This window comes from Gouania willdenowi, chromosome 5 (genome assembly GCF_900634775.1).
Source record: "Gouania willdenowi chromosome 5, fGouWil2.1, whole genome shotgun sequence".
In the NCBI taxonomy this organism is placed as follows: Eukaryota; Metazoa; Chordata; class Actinopteri; order Blenniiformes; family Gobiesocidae; genus Gouania; species Gouania willdenowi.
The window spans coordinates 5,606,001-5,625,565 of NC_041048.1; the positions used below are offsets into that span (position 1 = coordinate 5,606,001).

At 35.9% G+C, this 19,565-nt stretch overlaps 1 protein-coding gene across 1 annotated transcript in view; it reads left to right on the top strand.

The window, feature by feature from the left end:
- Positions 1 to 6,715: 6,715 nt before the first annotated feature.
- arhgef10la (Rho guanine nucleotide exchange factor (GEF) 10-like a) overlaps positions 6,716 to 19,565 on the top strand; it is a 219,087-nt gene continuing 206,237 nt past the window's right edge. The window contains 1 exon segment of the mRNA XM_028446908.1: positions 6,716 to 6,950. The gene's annotated coding sequence lies outside the window, so the exon portion shown is untranslated.

A 19,565-nucleotide genomic window follows, 5' to 3' on the forward strand; every position in this document is an offset into this window, starting at 1 on the left:
GGATTAATCAGGTACTGGAGTCAAACACACTTTTATTTAAAGAGTAACTAAATCCCCAGGTTTTTGCTGACCTGCCACTAGGGGGTGAATTTAAAAAATCCCTTGATTATGGAGCAGTTAAGACACGCCCAGTCTATTCTATAAAATTTTCAAAGAACAATCTTTGCTATGCTAACTAGCTACTTAATACTCACTATAACTCTCGATTCACATTTTTTCAACCAACTCACCACAGATTGTTGAATCCGAAAGTCAAAGTTTTTTATAGAAAGGGGCGGGGCTAACAGTGCTGGTTTGTGATGTCACAAACCACCATTCTCAGCCAATAGCCAAATTCAATTGTAATAGCTGGTTTTCTACCCATAGAGGGCAGTCACTTTGACATTTTACAACAAAATACCACAAATTGAGGTACTTTATACCCAAATACATTAGTTTTCAGCAGAAAAAAGTGGTTGTGGTGTTTAGTTACTCTTTAATTAAAGCTCAGTTTGAATTATAAAACAGAAAATGAGACAAATCACTTAATAATACTAACATATTTGTTTCCGTTTTAGGTAAAAAAGGACATTTATTTACTAGACACACATATTCAAAGTAGAAAAAGTACAGAAACATGCATATTTGAGTTGACTACATGTGGTAGTGTGTCAACCTAAGATAATAAATAGATACAAATTTGAATTAATTAAAAACAAAAAAAAAACAAATGCTAAGATATTGGTCTTTTAAAAAAAAAAACAAAGGCTTGGAGGAAGAGAAAACGCATTGATGAATTTTTTGTAATTGTTATTCGAGGACCTTGAGGAATCATTGCCATACTCGCCGAGTGCACAATTGAGCCTCGGCTGCCATCTTTCTGTCATTAACCCTTGAATGGATTGTGATCACTGCAGTGAAGGATCAGCAGACACTCAGTCCGTGTATTTATGGCCTCACACAACAACTTTTGTTCAAGTCCTTTGTCTCGTTGAGGAATCTTTCAACCTGTGTTGGTCTTTTCTTTTTCCAAAGATGTGATTTTGAACACTTTGGGCTGATGGTTGGAGATGAATGGACGTCAAAAAGTGCTGATTGTCACTTCACGTGATTATTATCCTGGGAGGGCTTCTTCCAACATTGTGACTCATGACGGGCTGTGCAATTTGAGGAAAAAGTCTAACTGTGAATTAGCATTCCGGTTACGCTATCAGAACGAAGGCTTGTTGCTTCTTCTTTTATTGGCGGGGGGGGGGGGGGTCTGTTTCATACAAATAACAGCCAGGGAAGGGTCTGTGTGGGCTTTCTTAAGTAGTTGGAACCAAAACACTGAGTGAAAGCTGAAACTGAACTCACTAACCCCCCCCCCCTTCTTTCTTTAATCTACTTTTCTTGAGTAAATACACGTCCCCCCTCCAGCTTTGCTGTCACTTTATACACTTCAATGACCATGGTGAGCGTGTAATCAGAGGTTTGCCTTCACAAAAACACAAAAGAACAATTTTTCAATCTGCTACGATTAGTGATTTACGTGATTTAATTCAAAGCTGCCTGAGATGATTTTTTTTTTTTTTTAATCTGGTTTTTTTTTACCAATAAATCCAAGATAATTTGTTGAAAAACAAAAGATGGAAATGGTTGAAATTGCTGCTCAGAAGTTTGTTTTTATCTCCACTGTGAACACTGTGTTTGAAATGTCACACTTCGTACTATGAACTACAATCTCAATGAGTATATACTGTTTAATGTATACTATAAGTATGACTAGGATGGTGACCGTTCCCACTTAAGCATACTTCCAAGTTTCCCAAGATGCATTTGGAACCTACAACTACAAAAACCTGAGTCACACTGAGGTTAAATATCTCTGTTGATTCTCCACCTTTGAAAGTTCTGAAAACATTTTAAGTGAGAAAGTGGAACATTTCATCCATAAAACTCACACACACACATTTCACTCCAAAATTTCATAGATTTTCAGAGACCCTCCCTTCATTGTGCTACTGACAAAACTTCCGGTTAACTTCAAAATAAGAGCTCTATTTACAAAAGGGTTAAAAACTAAGAGAAGAACAAGAAGATATGCTTTTATTTTGAAAAGGAGATGTTTGATTTTGAGCTTAAAGCCGGTCCCAGGACGATTTTACATTCAGCTCGCAATGCATCATGGGTGGTTGAGTATGACTAGTGTGTCCACCGTGCACATTGTTGGAAAAGTATAGCGCATTGCATTGTGGGATGTGGAGTCCTGTAGACAGATGCATAGAGGTGTATTATTTTATTCTTACTGTGATTTCTTGTGCTTCTTCATTTGACAGTGACAACAGTGATTGGCTTGACGTCATTTTTGTTCCCGCTGTTCCTCCTGATATCACCTCAGTCAGCGAGACTTTCAATTTCAACCAGATTCGGTTCCAAAATTTGTCATAATTTTGCCACAGTTTTTAGTCTGTGAAAACACCAGAAATGTGTTGGGAATAGGGATGTAACAATATCTAAATCTCATGGTTTAGTATATTCATGGTAGTAACCTCACGGTATGATATTTATTAATTTTTTATTTTACTGTTTTATTTCAAACATAATTACAATAAACAACAGATTTGATGTTGATGGTTTACCTTGAGAAAATAGAAAAAAACAATATTAGGGAAGTCACTTTGGCCGAGTTTTTAGGGGCAAACACAAGAAATCACAATCAGAATGAGGTAAAAACACCTTTATGCACCGTCTACAGCAGGGGTTCTCAACTGGTCTCACCCTGGGACCCACATTTTGCCACGGTCATTAAATAGCGACCCACATTTTTTTTTTTTTAAGAACTCAACCATCCAAATTTAGTTTTTCAAAAATAGATGTTGAAAACACACATTTATGATCTTTTTTTCAAACATAAATCAATTTATTTTCTTGTGCAACATGCATATCACAGCATGACCGTCAAAATAAAAAGGGTCTTTCAAAATAAAAGACAAGTCCAACATGAGAGACATTAAGTATTTATTTGTTTTTGACTAGCTTTCCGCAACCCACTTTTGGGTTCCGACCCATCAGTTGAGAACCACTGGTCTACAGGACTCCACGTCCCACAATGCAATGCCCAAAACTTTTCCAACAAAGTCAATAAGTGGGTGTTTACAGTGGAGATCAAAACAAACTTTCGAGCGGCAATTTCAACCTTTCACATCTTTTTTTTTTTTTCTAATCAAATAATCTTTGATTTATTTCTGTATTTATTAGGCCTAAAGTGTGTTTTTACTGATAGAAAATGATCGTTTCCTGCAGCTTTGAGAGTAAAACTGAACCAGCTCGTATTCTTATCATCATCAGTTTGTTGTGTGAGACAAACTTTGGTATTGCACTACTTTATGTTGGTGGTAATGAGCTCTGTTTCATAGACTGTTTACTTGACAATGATTTTTATTGGAACGCTTTGATAGAACGAACCCGAGAATCATCAAATACTTGAAAGAGATCAGTTTGTGTCGTATACATTTTTTGTAATAAAATGAAGAAAAAAAACATATGAATGGGCTATGGATGGGGTTTGCCGTAAAACTGCTCTGAGTTCCGAGAAAGAGGATCATAAGATCACATCGACGAGAATCCTGCGAGTGAAATTAAATGCAAGCAAACTGAAGTTTGTATGAATGTACAATCTGTTTAAAAAAAACAACAAAAAAAAAAAAAACAAATGCTTCAGTCAAATGCTACAAATATCTCAGCAATGTATGTATGTGCTTATTACGCTGGCTTGAAAAGCAAGCAGAAGACCCTAATAAAAAGGCACTTTTGTCGCAGTAAATGCACAGCATGTAACAGGTTGGATTGAACAGTTCACGTTGGGGAGTGTTTGTTACCAAGCATTTACACACGATGAGCTCCTATCAGTGTTAATGTTCTGTACAGCAATTGAATGAAACAGTGGATTGTCATCTTTTTATTTGTATTCTGTGTATTTGTTCAGTGTGTTTTAATAAATCTTCTGAACAACAGCGACAGTGTGTCCGTCTGTTTCTCATTAAACTCACTTTAAAGTGGATTCTATGCGTTTGGGTCAATGGTGTTTGAGGATTTTCACTGTGTGACATTTCAGGAAATTGTCATCATCGGACAGAGTTTCCATGAATATTATGATGTAAATTAAAGCAGAAATACTTATAATATACAGGCAGTGTTTTCCAATCAGGGGTACGCGTACCCCTAGGAGTACGTGAGCACATTACAGGGGGTACGTGGAAAAATTAAGAATTTATTTCCAAGATAATAAAAAAAATATTCTCAGTCATTTCACAAGTCCTTAAAAAAATGACTTGTTTTTAAAGTTAAATGCTTGTTTAAAGAGGACATATTCAAAGAAGCTCATTTTGTGATAAATGTCATAAAACCTATATATATAACACAGGCAGAGTAATTATTTGTTTTGTATTTATTTATTTATATTACTTGTTATTTTGATTCTTATTTTTTCTAATTTCAAACTTTATTATTTTTCTTTAATATCAATATATTCATGATAAATTAGTATTAATAATACAAACGTTTACTATAACGCTATTTCTTATATTTATCATTTTTATTGCTTTGAAGGCAACATAATTTTATGTTTAATTTGAGTTAAATAAGAAAATAATGCCTGAAGATTAATTGTCCATTTTAAGGGTTCGGGTTAGGATGAAATAAAATGACCTTGTGATGTACATGTTACTAAAACACTTACATCACTGCTGACTACATTAATGCTTTTATTAAAACATTGATTTCCAATGTGCCAGTGTTGTCTTTCAGTAGAAAAATGTTGTCGTAAATATTGTCTACCTTCGATATATCAGTAAAGGCACCTTTTCAGAGACGAGGCAACAGCAACGCACACCTGAAGACGACACCGTGAAGATGTAGGAGGGTCCAAAACACACAACGTGACAGAAAAATACACAAAACAACAGCAAAAATACACAAAATAGGACGAAGGTTTACTCAGTTACTCACAAAACACACAGGACGACAGGACAAAAACACACTAATGAGCCTAGAGAAACAAACACACACACAAATACAAAATTATAGAAAAATCTACAAAATGTCAACATAAATACAAACAATGACAGATGAAAATGCAAAACAATAGAAATATACATTATGATTCCAAAAACACACAAAAAGACAAAAAAAAAAAATCACAGAAATAATCCAAAAACACAAAACAGCAACAAACACACACAAAATTTGTGGAAAATATTCAAAATGACTGAACAAATAGCAAAACGACAACTAAAATACACATAAAATAAAAGACAAATATACAAAATGAGAACAAAAACCTGTTGTTCTTTCCTGTAATAATGCTCAGATTGGTCATTATTCATAATGCTGAGGGCACATGCATTTTGATATATATATTTTTTTTCATTCTATTTAATCTGATTTCATGGTTTTAGATTATAAGAGGGAAGTATTTTTATTCTTATTTTTTTACTGTATTCAGAAGCATTTTAATTTCAGCGTGTACGAGTGAATATTTGACACTGTTATCAGCAATTATTATCAAATATAGTGTTAAATACAGGCTTCATTTCATAAAAGCCTTATACACTGATTGAATCTTTTCTTTTCATTTGTTCTTTTAAAGTATTTGTGTCAAACTTTGGTTCAGGGGCCAAATATGGACCTGTTTGAGGTTAAAAGGGCTGCAGATTATAATGTTCCCACTGAGCAATAGACGGATATTAGACGTGTAGTTATGTTTTAGACCTAATTTCTAGATTCCGTCTATTTTTATTTATCAAAAACGTCTAGTCTACATTTAGACGTCTAAAAAACTTTCATTTCTATACCCCTGGTAGACCAATTTTAGACTAGATATCTAAGGAACATTTATTTTAGACATACAGTATATTAGGTGTGTAATAGACGGTGGGTTCTCTAGTTTGTATTAAAATTGTGGCACAGACATGTTCAATCAATAAAAGACAGATATCAGCCCCTGGAGGATCTTCACTTATGTTTCCTTGATTTTGTGACCATTTTTTTTTTTTTTAAATTCGATAAAATCTTTCAAAAAAAGATTTTCTTTCTTTTTTTTTTTTTAAAAAAACAAAAAACAAAAACACAAACAAAAAACAAGAGCTCTTACAACAAATTAGGCTAAAAAAATGATTTAAACAAAAAAATATTGTGTTGTTTCATTGATATTGTGTATTTGGAGGAGCTGTGATATCTTCCACCACTGATTAAATTGACAATTTACACAAGAATTCATGTTTTCTTTCTTCTGCGGGCCATTTTTCAGTGTTTTAAATTATATTCAATGTACGTACGTCTGATAAAAAATCCAGAATCATCATTGCTGATTCAGCTGAGTCAAGTTCAGCATGTAAGCTGCACTGCGCATGCGCGTTTAACCAACACGGAAGTGCTGTGAAACCGCTTTGCCCTGACTCCACTTTCGTCCCTCCCTCTGCCACTGAAAGTCGTCCCTGATTGGAGCAGCACCAGAGTCGACGCTTATGATTGGCTTGTGGCTTACCTTGTCCCTCCTGCCATTGGTCAGCTGAGTGTGAGCGTTTTTACGCCAATGTCTGGGAACCAGCAGGGTTATATGTGGTGTTGGAGGAGGGAGAAAGAAAGAAGAGAGTGAGAGGTGGGGGGGGAAGAAGAAGAAGAGGAAAGCTGGGGGAGAGAGGGAGGAAAAGAGCCGGTCACAGAGGGAGGGAAAGGGGAGGGAGCTGAGGGTTGCCTCATCCAGAGCTACGCGGTGCAGAGACTAGAAGTTGTGGGAAAGTAAACACCAGAGAAGGATTTCCAATCTGTGCTCAGTCACTAGCAGACCATGACACAGGATGAATGTGCTGGAGCCCGTACCGTAGTGGTGTAGTAACTACTGGGACTCTTTATGGGAGGCTAACAGGATTCAAAGGGTGAGCAGGGAGTGTCTGGAGCTTCTCAGAGGACGTAGCACTGAGGACAAGGAGGTGAGAAGCTTCTAGATCTACTAAATCTAAATCTACTTTTTACAGTATTTATTCTGTTTCTCATCCTAACTAAGTGCCCTCCACCCCTCCTCCATGTGTGGCTACTAGCATGGTGCAAGCTTTGTCCATGGAGTATTGATGGAGAGGGTCTGGATGTGGGGGGGGGATGACTGAGGATGGACAAATTATATTGTATAAATTATATTACACAAGCATTACAATAATATTACTCTGACATTACAATGTTATTACACTAGCATTACAATGTTATTACACGAGCATAACAATATTATTATTCTGGCATTATAATATTATTACTCTAGCATTACAATATTATTACACTGGCATTACAATATTATTACACTAGCATTACAATGTTATTACTCTAGCATTACAATGTTATTACTCTAGCATTACAATGTTATTACTCTAGCATTACAATATTATTACTCTGGCATTACAATATTATTACACTAGCATAACAATATTATTACTCTGGCATTACAGTATTATTACTCTAGCATTACAATGTTATTACTCTAGCATTACAATATTATTACTCTGGCATTACAATATTATTACACTAGCATAAAAATAATATTACTCTGGCATTACAGTATTATTACTCTGGCATTGCAATATTATTACACTAGCATAACAATAATATTACTCTGGCATTACAATATTATTACTCTAGCATTACAATGTTATTACTCTAGCATTACAATGTTATTACTCTAGCATTACAATATTATTACTCTGGCATTACAATATTATTACACTAGCATAACAATAATATTACTCTGGCATTACAGTATTATTACACTAGCATTACAATGTTATGACTTTAGCATTACAATATTATTACACTAGCATTACACATCAGGAGGACGAAGAGTGCCACAATTTAATACCGTAAATAAATGTACCATTCAATAATTAATTAAAGGCCGTGACTATTGATACAGAAACATATGTATAGAATAGACTGCCAGTCTTTTCATACGCAGCGCCCCTCATTGGCCAGTTTAGGTGACGTGATAGGTGCACCACGTGACTTAAAGTTCTGTCAGTTTTACCGTGGTCAATATGGTAAAATGAAAAAATATCTATGATAAAAGTAAGATTCCGTATCAATAGACTTCCTTAATTAAATGCAGGGGCGGACTCATTGACTTCCTTGGTGGTGTAAGGAGGAGCCAGCCAGCAACACGAGTTTCATGTCCCTTGATGATAAAAAAAACGGAATTTGATGTTGCTTTGGACAATAATCATATTTTAATTATTAACTTGAACTCTTAAGTAGCCTCCAGTAAAAATAATTACAGCAGAACAGTGATTTTACAGCATGTAGTGATTTTAATGCAAACAGGTCATTCATACAATAAAATTTCACCCGCCCAACCAAGCTCCAGTATCGTTTATATTTTAAGACAAATGTACAGGAAATCTAAAATAGCCACTTGTCAACCATTTAGTAAATACAATAATGTGATTAGAATCTGGTTGGCCTACCTTTATTAACATTGAAATTCTGTGAACATTCCTACTAGGATTGGGCGATATGGACCAAAACATATATTTCCTCAAAATGGTGATATCAGATATAAATCTAGATAATTTTATTTCAAATGAAGTCTGAGCAGAAAGACAATTCTGTGTTAAATTTGCTGATGCAAAATGCCACACAGGCTCATTTATTAACAAACTGCTGCACAATATGTGTCACTTTTGGCTTTTTCACCTGTAAGGGACAGCACGTGTGAGTGAGTTCTGTAGTGTAGCTTGTTATGGGGAAGGTCTGGGTTAGAATAGTACACACTCAGGAATCCATCTAAATGTGCTTTACATGTTGTTCTGAGAAGTAAAATCAGCAACTTCTAAAACAAGTATTTTTATACAAAGTCCGATATATATTGATATATGCAATATTGTAGTTTTCTATATTGCCAAAATAGAAAACGCAATACATCTTGAATCTAGATATATTGCCCAGCCCTAATTCCTAAATTATAATACAGCCTAAATGGGTATATGAACCACATTTGTATTTTTAATATACTTACAGTTCATATACAAGTCAACACATTATATATTTACTGTTAATGCCACGTTGCTTGTCTTTAATTTAGTCATTTGCATTTGATTTTATGACATTGTCTTTCAATTTCGGGCTGCTCATTGGTGGCCAGGCCCACCAGGGAAATCCCCAGTGTCCCCGTACACCAGTCCGCCCTTGATTAAATGTGCCAATAATTAATTAAATCCAATTTACTTGTATCATCACAAAATGAATTAATTTCATCTGTCAGACTCGCTCGTCACAGCACGTGTTTACATCTTTCCATCGAAATCCATTGCTTTGGTCTTTGACGATGGAGGATGTGCATGAACTTTCCAGTGAGTTGGTGAGAGAGATTTTAGACTTCGCAAAATCAATGTACACATTGTATAGCGCCACCCAGTGTATCAGAATAATGTTTACTAGCTCTGCCTCAATCCATTGTCAGGGATCGATTTAGCTTGACTTGATGTGAAGGTAACCAATCAAGTGTTAGGAAGTATTTAAGTTTTTGAAGTTTCCAATCAAAACTATTGTTGTATGGAAAAGGCGTAAAGGAATCAAAGATTCAAGGTTTTTTTATTATCATTTTCCACGTGAGAACATGTAAAACTAAATGTGTGCCTCAGGTCCAGAAGCATTCTATAAATAATGAATAAATAAAAAGCTAAAGTAGACACACGTAAAATACAAACGATCCAATAGAACAGGGTTTCTCAAATGGGGGCAACTGTTTGTTAATAAATATGCCTGTGGCGGTATTTTGCATTAGCAAATTTCACCTTGAATCCTCTTTCTGGTAAGACTTTATTGAAATTAACATAATCAAGTTTTAATAATAACTAGAATGTATGTATTTCCTGAAGAAAATGCAAGTGAGGATGCAGGTGCTGGCACACGTTGCACTGTATTAGCTTAGCATTAGCATCAGCATCAGCATTGCATTAGCATTAACCTAGCATTAACATTAGCCTAGCATTAGCAACAGCTTAGCAATAACATTAGCCTAGTATTAGCAACAGCCTCGCAATAGCACTAACCTAATATTAACATTAGCTTAGCATTATTGTTAGCAATAGCCTAACATTAACATTAGCCCAGAATTAGCATTAGCCTAGCTTTAGCATTAGCCTAGCGTTAGCATTAGCCTAGCGTTAGCATTAGCCTAGCGTTAGCAATAGCCTAGCAATAGCATCAAAAACATTAAGACCATCCCATATCAGGTTCATCACTGCTAATTGAATCTTTAAAAAATGCATAAACTTGACTAAAATTTGACTAAAACTACAAGGCTGTAACTGAAACAGGCTGATGACTCAATTTTGAGTGAAAGGAAGTTGCATTTTAGTCAAAAGACTACGACTAAAATTTTATTCCCATTTGAATTCTTTCTGGTCCAAACCATTCCAGTTTGGGAAGCAACCAGTTTGACGGTTGCTTCCCGGAGTACAAAAGCTCCTCCCTGGATGGATTTCACGCTGCCTCTGTTCTCCCAGTAGAATGGATTGGGGACACAGGGGGGAAGGGGGGATGGGGGGATGGAGTCTGTGGGACCTCCGACTAAGTTATTAGCATTTAGAGCAAAGCCACTGTTCCTGCCTCAGTGGCCGGATACTCAACTCAGCTCAGGCCCTTTTTAGGAAACTCCACTGTGTGGGATTTTGTTCTCCTTCACCCCAGTCCAACACTTCCATCAAACATGGTGTGGAGCCATTACAAAGACTTCACTGTCACTGGGACATCCACACATTTACAGCATATCTCCAACTCAAAGACACAATACGTTATTTGATAGTAGTGGCACACCCGGCTAATGTCTGGTAGTGTACAGTGTGACACACTGACTACTGTCCCCTGGGACTGTTTGATCATTAACCAGCAGAAGGAATCTAAGGAGACTGTCTTGGTCTTATCAATAGAGGTTTATGGTTACACTCGCATCACGTTGCTCTGACACGAGCATATAACTGTTGAGTTTTGTGATGACACATTACAAAAGCAAATGAGAAGAAAGACATACAGCTCAACTGTCTCTATCGTAGCTGACGTGTGAACTCGCACCTTGAGAAAGGCAGACCCCGATTCTTTATGGAGAAGAAGCTATGAATGAAAACTTTTTTACAGTTTTCCCTGTGCACTTTACACTTCTGAAGCATCATTGGTTTCATAATATACATCAAGAAACTTAACCTCATAAGGAAATGTAACTAAGAAACCTTAAAGCTTCCATCAGTTACCAATTCTTTGAAGAAATGGTCAAAAAATGGCTCTAGTTCTACAAGAATCTAAGAATCTTACAGTTTTTACTATAAGATCATTTCCTAATGTTATCAAACTTGCGTTTCACTTAAAACATTATAATATGTGAAAGGTTTGGTCAAATTTCCTATAGGGTTCTTGTTCTTTTCATCACAGGTACGAGTAACGGCTCCTCAGAAAGGCAGGATCAGAGGCTCCAATTTTCTGTGATTAAGATGAGACCATTTCAATTCAATTCAATTCAACTTTATCTATATAGCGCAAATTCATCTCAAAGCACTGCACAAAATTTAGAGTTCATAGTAAGAAAGAAAGAACCCAACAAGATTCACACAAACAAGCATTTAGCGACAGTGGGAAGAAAAAAACTCCCTCTTTTTCATAGAAAGACATCTCCAGTAGAACCAGGTTCAGAGGTGGCAGTCATCCGCTTCGGCTGGTTGGGTTTGTGAACAGAAGAGCAAACAGAATAGGATAGAAGGATAGTCCATCCGAGTGGTCCAGACTAGTTGAGCCGTGAACCATTGATCAGGAACCACCAGCTCCAGCATCAAGACACCTGAAACTGAAAAGAGGGCGAGGAGAAGGCACAGACTGCAGGAAAAACATGATACACTATGATACACTCGGTCCTAGGGGTTAGATTATTATTAAACATCTTGTGGCATCCTCCATGCTCTGAAATGCTACCACTGCAGACAAGGTTTCATCTTGTACTGGTCCCACGTATTGATATATGGGGTGGACATCAGTGTAAATGTGTGAAGCAGTGTGAGCAGTATGATGGGCTATGCAAGAGGGACAGAAGTGGGAGGTTGTCTACAACCTGGCACAACTGTGTCTGACTGGACATCATCCCATTGCAGCCCATTAGAGAATTGTTTGAATATAATGTTGGTGTTAGACACTTTAGGAACTTCCACAAGACCAGCAGACTGAGAGCAGAGTGTTCTACCTGGACGATAGGGCACTAAGAAATACAGGAGCTTGATCATGTAGAGCTTTGAGGCTAACAGGAGAAAGCCTTTATTCGTCCCACAAGTACATTTAAATTTGCACAGTTCTTCTAGCAGCAGATAAATGAAATAAAATTTAATTAAAAATACAAACGGCATAATAAGAAAAAATAGAAGATATATACAGTAAACACATGGGCCTTTACACTGTACAGAGAGAAAGAGGGAAGAAAGGACATTGCCCAATAAAAACACAATAGAGAATATATACATTTACACACTAAACTAGCTGACTAAGTGTTTTTTTTTCTCTCTCTCTTTATTTAAAATTGGATCCCAATATAACACTCAAATACCTTGCATGCATGTTTTGGAACAATATTGCACATTTACACACTATTTTTCACTGTAAAACTGGTGAATGAATGTCTGTAATGATGACAATTGGACAAATGTGTCAAATTTTGCTCATAATCTTGAGCTATATAATGACACAGTTGTGTGGCACTTCCTACAAAATAAAATGTGAACAGTTCTATAAAACAGACTGTCAACAACTTAGGCTTAGTCACCAAGTCTAAGTAGACTAAGTTAACAACTTAGGCTTAGTAACTGAAGGCTATTGTGGCCATACCCACATGCCTGGTTAGTATTTGGATGGGAGACTGCTGAGAATTCCTGATGCAATGTAAAGCACTTTGAGTGTCTATGAAAGGTGCTATATGAAATCCAATGATTTATTTATTTTTGAGCTTTGTTACGAAGCCAAATTTCTCATCAACACAAATGTATATAATAAAAAAACATCTCTTTTTAATCAGAAACATGTACATTAACTTCTGATTATTGCTTTCATTGAAAAGAACATGATGATGAAAGTTGTTTTCGTCCAACTTGGGCTCATCTAGAATTTTGAAAAGTGCAAAGCATGAGTAACGAGTACGGAATTTCTGTAAAAATTATTTTAGAAATTGAAAACAAGACTTGAGCTCTTCAGCTCTTCAAAGGAACAAATTTAGGTTCAGTCATGTTGATAGTTTGTATTTTTTTTTTTACGCTTCACAACTGCAAAGATTGTTTAATTAGGAACGTGGGGCCTCAGATTTTCTGTGATCATGAAAATGGACAGAAAAAAACTGAATAAGAACAGAAATGGCAATATTATTATTGTTATATTGCATTGATTTTGATTTAAAATTGAAATGATAACAGGGAACATACCCACACATGCATGTTTTGGAAGAATATCACACATTTACATGCAATTTTTCACTTAAACAGGTAGGCAAAGAGATGGACATGTCAATTTTAATGCAAAATCTGATATAATAAGATAAGATTGACATTTTGAAATGGAAATTTCCACCATATGTGGTATAACGTATAGCAACAGTAGCAAACAGATGGACACCAAATCTTGTGTGCATACTCACCAGAGAATTCTGAAATGACTAACAATAGTTAACAACTTGTTTACCTTGCATGTTTGGCACGATTGCAGGAAGTTTCAAAGCCAGTTATGACATCTGATTAACTTGATGTGGAAGTGGGTAAACTCTCATAATGAGAAGTTTTAACCTGAATCTCTATTTGCAAAATCTACAGCATTGTGTATAAGTAAAGTGGTGTTTGAAATGTCTTTAGGAATATCTGAGAAAATCATTTCAAATCTCAGATTTGTTAGTGCTCCATGAATCAGGCCATGTTTGTTGTTCTCTGTTGACCTTTTAGCATCATGACAGACTTGTGCATGTTAATACAAGCCAGAGTGTTGAACACATGATTAGGTTATGAATGCCTTACTACAGGTAAGAGCATGATGGAGATTGCTTGTTACATCTAATGTTACTCATACTTTATATTTCAAGGCATGACACTTATGACATCATAAGGACAAAGAAAACAGAAAACTACAACACAATCAGCATGAGTCAACACTAATTGAAGGACTATAAATATTCAATAGTGATTGTTTTTAAAGGGTATACCCCGTTAACTTGAAATTTATCTTCAACTTATGCATCTCTTCATGCATGAAATTAAAATGTGTTGTTATTTTTTTTTGCTGTTGTTTTTTTCAAACTTATTTACCGTATTTTTCGGATTATAAGGCGCACCGGATTATAAGGTGCACTATCAATGAATGGGTCTGACTGGGTCTATTTTCATACATAAGGCGCACTGGTTTGTTATTATTATTAAGGCTCATTAAGCGAAACAATATAGTCAATGATAACAATAACTCAACATTGTTCAGGTTTAACACATAAAATACAGAACAATACACTCACTTTTTCAGTTCAGTATGTTGAAGCACAGTACTGGTACATATCACTCCACGAGGTGCCTGACTACGGTAGCCCTGAAGCGCCAAAAATCAATCAATCAATCAATCAATCTTTATTTGTATAGCGCCAAATCATAACCAATGGTATCTCAAGGCACTTTACAGTAGAGCAGTCTTAAGGACGGACTCTTCATTTTATGGATACACACATATGCATATATACGTATATACACATACATATGTATCCCACACCCAACATGAGGTGCAGCTTCATAGTTTACCAAAGTTGTACTAAAACATTTTGACATATTAATTTCATACATAAGGCACACCTGATTATAAGACGCACTGTCGATTTTTGAGAAAATTAAAGGATTTTAAGTGCGCCCTATAGTCCGACAAGTACGGTATGTCCTACATTTTACGCTACTATCCTATGTTAGTATTTAGTTTTCTTCTTCTTATATTGTGTTGCTGCAAATGTGAATTTGCCCTCTGGGGATCAATAAAGGTTGTATTTTATTCAAGTCTAAACATGTGAATGCTAATGTCTGATGAAGCTTCTTCTCAGTCATCCAGGTCATGTCGATCATTATGAATGCGTGTATGCATTCTTTCATAGTTACTGTATAAAACCCAGTGAAATAAATCGGTGTACTTTTTGTTCTTTGGTTATAAAACCAACTCAAAACAACAATTAAATGGTGTGGTTATTTTGTTTTACTGACTTAGAATCAAAACAGAAATACAGAAACATCAAAAATCAGACAAACAAGGTTTTTCTGCTTCAAATTTTTTTTTGATCCGTTTTGTGATATTTGGATATTTTAAGGGAAAACTATGGACGATAGCTTCATGTGTTAATTTCACCACACAGAGAGGACCGACAGACTGGGGGTGGGAACTTACTTTCAGACAAAAAAGGAGCAACGCATAAGTCACATTACTGATGAACTGGTGAATAGAAATATTAATAATGAATAGATAAATCAAAACAAAAAATGGACGTTACGAAAAGCACACACACTAAGTGACTAAAAGAATCAGAGGTGGTGTAATGAATCTAATGGTGCTCCTTGTGTCTTATGATCAACTTCCGTGTGTGTTGATGGCTGCCGTTAGTGGCTAGCGGTATTAAAACATGCAAAAGAAATATTTTCACTGCCCTCAAAAAAGCTGTGTAGTTGTTTTTGCAAAAGTGTCAAATCATAGAAATTCTAAATTTTATTGTTCCTCACAGGCGATAGTCAGTTTATTAGGATACTACTGTATTTGGACTGTAACATAACGTAAAACATCTATAAACTGAATGAAGGAACAGAAAACTGCTGAAATGAATCCTAAACAGTCCTATTGTGTGTGGAGATCTGGTCCAGTACCTGTGGAGGGAAACCCCCGTAAATATCCAAATATCTCACACAGAAAAATATATATTTTTAAAACAGAAAAATGCTGCTTTTCGGGTTTTTTTAGATTTCTATATTTTTGTTTTGGTTTTAAGTCAGCCAAACAAAATAATCACACCGTTTAGTTGTTGTTTTGATTTGGTTTTAGAACAAAATAACCAAAGAACGAAGGGTACATGGATTGAAATACAATCTAGTTTCCAGTATAAGGACTTGTGCCTGACACAAGTCATTGGATGGTGTGTTCCAAAATTCAGGAATCAAAACGTCCAATTAAAACTCATGACGCCTTAGTTTGACCATTTTTCAGCTACAATTAAGTTTTCAATTACCCATGTTCAATTACATTTCAATCACGATTACAGTGACCACCCTTTTTTCCCAATTACAATGAAATTACAACAGTTTTTTTACCCTCAGAAAGTCAATTACAATTACGTTCTCAATTACTAAAGTTCAATTACAATGAATCACAATTACTGAGCCTAAAATGAATAACCTAATGAAAGTTAACCTTCCTTTTGTGTTAGCTTTTTGTTAGCATCTCTTATGACAACGGGTCCTAAAACAGCTTTAAAATACACTAACAACAGATGTCTATCATCTAATTTATCTTTTGTTTTTATATTTTTGATGTAGACATCTCTAAATTTCAATTTGTTTTAAAATGGTAAATGTGGGAAAGCTTGTTATGAAACATAATTTAATACACATGTGTAGAACTGAACATAGAACTGTAACATGGTTCACGAGTTTAGTGTTGAATTATAATTGACATTTTTTATAGAATTTTCAAGGCAATTGCAATTACAAAATCAATTACATAAACTCAATTACAATTTAATTACAATTACGACAGCAACAGATTTTTAAAATTACAATTATAATTACACTATGATTGTAATTAATGATCAATTACGCAATTACAGTTATAATTGACCCCAACCCTGGCTCCCGATATATATTCTTACATACAGCCATTGATGCAATAAGTTCAATATTTAGAGTTGTCATTTGGGGCACATTTGGGATGTTTTAAAATCATGGAATTTAAAGGTTGCAGTAGCTCACTTAATGTTCCATGTTAGCTGTGCTGTATAGCATAGCAGCAGTGGTGAATTCTTCCTAGATTTTCTTTCACATGAGGTTGAATGATGAAGGACATTCCATTCCGTTACCTTTTAGTGGTAACGGAGTGGAAAGCTGGTCAGAGCCATGACACACTGAGGTACAACTCAATGGTTCCTGTTGTAATACCTAATGTTCTTCATTGCCTTTTTAATTGCCTTTAAATTGACATCAAGAAGTTAAATTTCAGGTTTCCATGGATACGGTTGATGATAACGGAGTGGAAAGGAAATGGAAAAGTTTTTCTGCTTCATTAAAGCTGATATCCGGAGTTTCTGAGAAATCTATGTTTATGTATGATTCTTTGAAATGCAAAAAAATACCTAACTAGTATTTTACTACGGTCTACTGCCGGTGGTCATTCATATACAATAATGTACTGTATATAAGGCCCTCCTTCGTCCTATAGACCCCTATATTATATTTTGATAAGGGCATTGAGATGACTTTGTTGTAAATTGCGCTATACAAATAAAGTGAATTGAATTGAATATACAAATAGAAACAATCGCAGAGTGCGCCCAGCCAATAGGCTTCAACTTCCTGTTTTTGAGACTGTCAATCAAAGTGAATGCGGAACTGTGCACCGTGCGTCACAACAGCAAACAGCTAAATATGATTTTGGCTCTTACCTGACCCATAGATCTATATCAATGCAACCTTATTATGTTTCACGATGCGCATGCAGAATAGTAGAGGTGTGGCTTCTGGTAGATTGGGAGAGGCAGTGGGAGGAAGTGAAGCTGTTTAGGGCGGGACATCGAGACGTTTCTCAAAAACTCCGGATATTAGCTTTAAGCAATACACACTTGATATTTCAGTGGATAAAGTTTTTCCTGAAAACAATACGTCCCAATGTCAATATGCCTGACATTGGGAGGCGTGGTTTAATTTTTGACAATGGCAGCGACGAACAAAACATCAATCAGAAAGTGCTTTCATTCATTCACTCATTCATTTCTAAGGGCAGTCGGGAGGGCGTTGTTCTGCATTTATCAAACTTATTTTAGCTTACACATGTTTGTGTCACAGCCAGGCCGCAGGGAGAAATGTAAAACACCACAATAACTATGATTAGCAGCTGAAGAAAACTGTAAAAGGTGAGAAGAATGTGTGTGTTCAGAGGTTCTCAAACGGAACTCCCACTGCTTTAAGGAACAATCTTTACGCTGTTGTGTGTTTTCCAGTATAATGTTGTGCTTGTGCACACGTTGGGCTGTAACCTTTCCAGCTGATGGACGGTTCAGTGTCGTCCCACTGCGTCCTTGACAAATAAGCCTTCATATCACTGCAGCGGCAGACTGACAACGCTGCAGTGACTCAACGGAGGTTATCTGAAGGCCAAAGGGATTCTTGTTTGAATTAATGTATTCCTGCGAGTGATATGACAGCAAAGCTGAGAGGAAATAAGAATAAACAATTTCAAATTAAATGATAGCGTGTTTATCATGTCATGTTTACAGTGTGACTCTCTATTTCACACTTTCTTTGGCAAATAGGCTGCAGAGATTAATTTAAAGTGAAATTTGAAATATTCATAGCTCATTTATATTGCATTAGGCCTATCTGCTTTCATTGAGAAATAGAAAATCTTGGGTCGGGGGTTGGGGGGATGATTGGTTTAGGTGATTTCATTAAATCCCTGAATGTCTGAGATGAGCCAAAGTGAGATGGTCTCCATCTGTTCTCCACAAGTTGTTTGCAGCTTTTAAAAAACTGGCCAAGTCTTGTATCTCTTGATAGGAAGTCCCCGGGGAAAGATGAAGAAAGGAACGCCACGGGCAGAATCGTCTCCTCCTGGCACTGTTTGTTGTGGTCGTCAATGGTCTGCTTAGTCTCTGTTTCTGTTCTGCATTTGTGTGCCTCTTTTTTATGAAGGGAAGACTGAAGTGGCTTCTGGGTGACTGTGTTTGCTGTTTACTCAGACGTCAGCAGCTGCTGTTCTCTGCCTTTGTCTATTGATACTCCTGCCTGCTACAAAGCCGTGTTTGTTATCCGCTCTTCTAGAAAATACTTCTTACAGAGTTTTTCCTTTATTTCAAAGCTGCTCAGGACGATAATTGTTAATCAGAAAAAGGGATGTACTAAAGACTAGGGATGAAATGAAAAGTCTTGGCCGAAACCGAAAATAAGGAAACCAAGGCCTAAAAATGATTAGTACAGTTGCATATATGGCTATGTGCGCTAAGAATTTAAGCATTGCAATTGCTTAAATTAATATGAATGCATGAAAGAATAAACATGACATTCTATAGGAAACATAGAGATTTTTATCTGATGGACTGATAAAGTAAAATAAGTAAAATAAGTCAGCTGATAAAGCTGACTTATTATTGGGCGCTTTCAGACTGATAAATTAATTAATTCATTCATGTATTCTGGAGTGATGCAAAGAGCCTCAGTCATGTAAGATAATATAAAATATAAATATTTTCCACCTTATGATTTAGGCTAATCTGCATGAACGCAGCATTAGAGCCACAGACAAGTTAAAATAGAAAGGGGAAACTGACCAGA